Raw genomic sequence first — 6,516 nt, 5'->3', positions numbered from 1 at the left:
TTCGTTTTTATAGTTCTCAGCTTTGTCATTGATATTGATAAAAGAAAAAAAATTTAAGGATCAATTATAGTATAAATTAACTAAATCATTCTTCTCTTATTTTTCATTTTGAAATTTGAAAAAATTAGAGTAATGATGTTTTTTTTGTAATGAACTAATTTTTCAACTAATTGATTTCTAGAAAAACAAAAATAGGAGAAAAAATATAAAAAATTTCAGGTTAAATTATACAATTGGTTCTTACATTTTTAGTGAAATTACAAATTAGTCCCTACATTTTAAAAGTTTGTAATTGGGTCCCTAAAGAGAACTAAAATTTATAATTTAGTCCCTGCCGATAAAAAAGTAGTGTTGGTTTAATAGAATATTCTCAGAATATACTGAGAATATTCTGTTAAAATAGAGAATATGCTGACAATATTCTGTTAAATCAAACACTTTTTGAATGACAGGGACTAAATTGTAAATTTTAATTCTTTTTAGGAATCTAATTATAAATTTTTAAAATGTAAGGACTAATTTGTAATTTTATTAAAAATATAGGACCAATGGTGTAATTTAACCAAAATTAAATTGGCTTTGAAAAACTTCGAAAGTTGCATTGGCATGTGCTCTGGGCACCCTTGTTTCTTTATTATGTAAGGAAAAATAATTATGGTATTTTTTTCCTTTCATAAAAAATTTGTAACTTGGAGGGAAAAAAAGCATTGTGGTGAAGACAATGCAAAAGGAAAAGAATTGAGCAAGATTGAGATCAAGAAGAAGAACAAGAAGGATTGTCGTTGAACTTGAAGTAATGATTTTTTATGGTTGGGAAGGTGATGGGTGGGGTAGTTCACACCATTGTGGCTCCTTATTGAGAGGGCCAAACTGCATGCTTTCTGCATATACAAGTCAGTGGCAATGTGGATATTATTTTGAGTGGGTGTCACAGATTAAAGGGCATGTTTGATTATAGTGTTCTATCTTCTCTGGCATTCTTTCCGATATTCATTGGTATTTGTAACCCATGTAGAACAAAGTGAAGTGAACTGGGATGGGCAAAGGTGGTGATGGTTGTTGGTGAGATGATGGTGAAGGATTAGGAATTGGGGATGAGTAGGATTAGAGTTAGTGGTTGGATTAGGTTAAAATAAAAAAGTATTTGAAAATTTAAATAACTTTTTAGAATTTGGATAATTTTTTTAATAGAATTTTTTTATAAATATAATATTAATTTTATTTTTTTGTAAATAAATTTATTGGTGTTCTAAATATTTGTAAAATTTATTCTTTAAATTATCTATTCATATTTTCATTTAATAGAAAATTAATTTTTTTGTATCTTGATTAATATTTAATTTTACAATTAATTTTATCTACATTAAATGCAAATTTGGCTTTCTTTCCATTAATGTTTAATTTTATAATACGGTTGGAGCTATCTTATGATCAATCAGCCCGTATGATGACAGAATATATTGAATCAAATTCCTGAGCCAAAAACACTCACGACTTGCTTCATGAATCGCTAGTATTTCGGCATGATTAGAGGATGTTGCAACAATTGTCTGTTTCGTGGACCTCCATGATATAGCTGTTCCACCATATGTGAACAGGTATCCTGTTTGAGATCTCCCTTTATGTGGATCAGACAAGTATCCAGCATCTGCATAGCCAACTAATTGTGACTTGGATCCATATGGATAAAATAATCTCCTATCAACCGTTCCTTGAAGATATTGAAAGATTTGTTTGATTCCACTCCAAGGTCTTCTGGTTGGAGAGGAACTACACCTTACTAATAAATTCACAGCAAATGACATATTGGGCCGTGTATTATTAGCAAGATACATTATTGCTCCAATAGTACTAAGATATGGTACTTCAGGATCAAGGATATCTTCATTTTTTCTTTAGGATGGAATTGATCCTTTTCCATATTACATATTAATTACAAATTTAACTCTTGCCAGTTGGCACTTGGCACACATTATCATGCACTATATTGGCAAGTTTGGTAGGAAGCTTTTTAAATATAGAAGATTTTTGGGTTAGATTTTTGTTTTATCAACTAGATATTACGGTAACTTATAATACAGTTAAGGTTTTTTACTTAAATAAATTTTATAAAAAGCAAAATTACTGGATTCCCCTGAAATGAATTCTGCAACGTGATTACCCTCTTACTACTATTATATAAATCGTCTGAGGCTGTGCAGGGTTATGTAAAATATGAATCATCTCAGCCTAGAACGATTAATACATGAATTGGAAAGGGAAAGAAAGCGTAAATCGTGCCAGGGTCTCTAGGGTTAAAAGGATATTGTAAAAATCGTCCCATGCTGCTAGGTTTCACGTGTTGTTGGGCTAAACCTCATTGGGTTGCCACGATTTATGCCTAAATGAGACCCTCATCAGCTTGGCGCGATTCACGTGTTACTTGGTAACCCAAACTGGACTAGGACGATTTATGACCATAAGGGTAACCCTAAGGAGGTTGGCACGAGTTGTTAATGAAGTGCAGGCTCAAGGCACTACGGCGGATAAAGTGAAAGGAGGTTTCGGAGCCACCATTTTTGACCGGAGAGGAAGCTCTATGGGGAGAAGGTTTTGGGCGGATCCCGGTTCGCTGCGGATGTGGAAGTGGTAGTGGGCAGAGGCGTCTGAGTGGCACAGGTGGTGTTGGGAGTGAGCCGCCGTTGGCCGGTTAGTGGAAGAAATAATCCGTCTGACGGTGATAATGGCCGCGCACCAGGGAGATATGTACCGCCTAAACGACATTGCGCATGTTGCCGAATTTATTGATCAAGAGGTAAGTTTTGCGGATTTTGTAATATTGTTGAGTTGATGCCATGGCAATGTTAAGTACGTTAATATGTTAAATCATATAGTATAGGCTGAATATGCATCTTAGAATAGTTTTTTATTAAGATGTTGTACGATGCCATGTTTAGTGATTTAGTTAGTTTTTAGTTTAGTATAAGACGTTAGAAATCAGACTTCTTAATTGCTTAGGGAATTTGCTCACGATAGAGTGATGGTTGTGATGGCAGACTTGTCCCAAACTTTGAAGACACCGTGTTCTGTAATACCTTAACGGAGACTGATGCATCAGCCATCACCAACGATAGAATCGAAGCACATATGACATGGTAATCGAGCTGCCTGTGATCCGTTGATATCTCAGCTGCTAGACATGTGTATGGTCCATTGTACTTTCTGACTTTCCAGTAGCCTTTCCTCTACCTCATAGTGACACGTATTAGCCAGTGACAACCACTCCCGATCTGGACACACTTCCCATTATACTTCAATTGGTCGGACTCAAACACTTTACATTCTACACCATGACGAATATTATAACTCTTGATTTTCAGTATAGCTTCATCTTTTGTTTCAAACCGTTGCCCGACCTCAAACTTGTCCGTGCCAATCATGCTAGGCCTGTCTCCATGAATAATAGGGTGTTGCTGATCTACATTTGCAGGCTAGTTCATTGCTTCAAGATCCAATGTGGAAAAGTGTCGAGGGTACTTCTGTGTCTGACTGCTAGCATGGATTTGAGCTCCCCCGGCAACTGCGGTGTCCTCCTCGCCATCGCTCTCATCACCAATGATTGGTGGCTCTGAATTTGACCATCATCACCTATAGCCTCCGCAAACGGATCTCTCTCTCTTATATCCATGAATGCGGGTGCACCATCCACTACAGGTATAGATCCTATCGCAGCTGTAAGCTATCCAAAGCTATGCCCATCACCCAAGTCATCACCCGGGACAGGCAAATCAGCAATAAAATATGGGGACGAAACAAAGGGAGTCACCAGTTGCCCTGTTGGAATGGTGGTGGAACTCCCTTCTATGACACCAGTGGGAGGAGTTGGAGCGGATCTCCCGCTGCTACCCTCCACATCAACCATTCTTGCAAACAACTCCAGTGCGCCTAGGTCGGGAAATCTTGCTTGACTGTGAAATATAACTCGCATGTCGTCATCACCCAACATCGCGTACTTCCCAAACTTAACATAACCTTACCTCAATGAAATCGGAATACGAAAAAATAATTGCTTCACACGCTTTTTACCACACTTTCTAGCCTTCTGTAATATACTACTATGCAATTCCATCAACGTCATTGACGGAGTTATAAACACACCTATCTGCTTTTTGCTAGAAAAAGTTACACCCTCACTTGTGTTTTCATCAATTTTTCTCCGGTGATGCACTAACAAGAAAATACTCTCCGCCATCTCTCCTAACGCTCAACAAATCTTCAGTGTGGTTCATCAGATTCAAACTCGTTTATTTATAGAGTTTATACCTGTGTAAATCGTCCTTACCTCCTTGGGGTTACTAACTTGAGCATAAATTGTTTCAAACCAGTGAGTGTTGCTAAAACAAGCATGAATCGTGCTAGGCTGGGGATGGTCTCATTTAAGCGTAAATCGTGGCAGCCCAATGAGGTTTAGTCCAACAATACATGAAACCTAGCAGACTGGGACGTTTTACACTATCCTTTTAACCCTAGAGACCCTGGCACAATTTACGCTTTCTTTCCCTTACTAATTCATGCATTAATTGTTCTAGGCTGAGATGATTCATGTTTTACATAACCCTGCACAGCCTAGGATGATTTATATAATAATAGTAAGAGGGTAATCACGTTGCAGAATTCATTTAAGGGGAATCCAGTAATTTTGCTATCTATAAATTTTATTTAAGTAAAAAACCCTATACTTAAACTTGGATTGAATTTTTGCAATAATAAATTTTATCTTTAACAATGAGTCACTTTCAACCATCGACCTGAGAGCATTTTTAATTATGTCTAAGTCTGACATAAAATGATTTTGTGAAATTGTCCAAACGTTATATGTGTGTTGTAATGCCTTACTACACAAAACTTTATGCTATAGTCGTAAATAAAAAGTAGTGAGGTATTACGATACCTAAAACCAAAAATACATACATAATATTCGAAGGATAATAATATAACTAAGAGCCTGTGAGAAAAAAATAAGCAAAACAATAACCATATCCACACTCGAAGTGTCAAAGATAGAAAATGTCATAGAGGAATATACAATAATATTTTCAAAAATGGAGAATAAATACTAAGCCACAAAATACATCTCAAAACACAAGTCTTCTTCGCTTCGCCAAAAGAGTCCTGCACACTCAACGAGGTGCATCGCGCCCTATATCTAAAAAACAGAAATTTTCACAACGGGAGAGAACTCAAAGGTTTCCAATAGGGTAATAGTTTCAAATAAAGACTATATAAAGAGACATGAACCTCCTAGACAATCCTAGTCTCCAAACTCACAAGGTTCAAGCCTAGGATTTTACTAATCCCAACAGGGTTAATATCCTAAGTCTCAGCCCTTATATATTGTCTCTAGCCTCAATTCTTTCTAACACAAAGTCATAATTGGTCTTAATATCATAATTGTTCATTTCAGTAATTCAGTATTCAATTTAGTAATAACAAACACAATTAATATTCAATGCAAATTAAACATAAGTAACAATTAACATAATATTCAGATAGACAAACCAAATATAATATGCACACCCAAACAACAGCAAGTATATGCATATGATGCATGCCTGTCCTATTGGCCATGAGCTCACACGTCGGTTAGTCTGCCAAACCCGACATAAAATCCGACTGGCAACTACCGGATCGGTCTTTCGGTGTGCATCCCAAGAGAAATTTAAACAAGTCATGGTACAATTATTTCAACGGAGAGTATTGTCTCACATTTTTCTAGAGGTAAAAATCATGCCAAAACAACGAAGAGTGCTATCTCACCTTGCAACCCGAGAGAATGGTGCTAGTAAGGATATAATAGCCGGTACACTCTTGGGATATAGTACCTAGCACACTCTTATCATAATCACAATCGAAATCGAAATCAAAATCGGAGTCGAAATCATAATTCCTTATTTTTATATTCATCACTAGGATAATTATCCTTAAGCCGTGAGTGGGATGAAATTACTGTCCTTACCACAGTTAGGAATTAAAACGAAGAGAATCATCAACCTTCTATCTAATCTCCCAATGTAATAAAAGAGGGGATTTTCAACCTCAAACTTGTCCACCGCAACAAGAGAGGGAATCCTTCATCTTCAATTTGTCTATTTACTCCAGGATATAGTTTCTACCACACTCTTAGGATATAGTGCTCGCCACACTTTTCAATCATAATTTTCATCCTAAGCCTCATACAAATCCTCACTTTTTTATCTAATCCCCAAATTAATTCAGTTCAATCCTAGTCATAATTTTAACTAACCTCGTAAAGCATAACTCATCATAACCCCATTCACATACATACATACATACATACATACATACATACATACATACATACATATATATATATATTTGTAAGTGGAATTAAATCACCATCCTCACATCACACCATAACCACGAATAAGTGAGATGAAACCACTATCCTTGCCCGGTACAGGTACCAAATCAATACGCAAGGGAGACGAAACCCATGACCTTGCCACGCAAGCAAGA

This window comes from Arachis duranensis, chromosome 9 (assembly GCF_000817695.3).
Source record: "Arachis duranensis cultivar V14167 chromosome 9, aradu.V14167.gnm2.J7QH, whole genome shotgun sequence".
Taxonomy (NCBI): Eukaryota; Viridiplantae; Streptophyta; class Magnoliopsida; order Fabales; family Fabaceae; genus Arachis; species Arachis duranensis.
Note: the sequence above shows the minus strand (reverse complement) of the source record.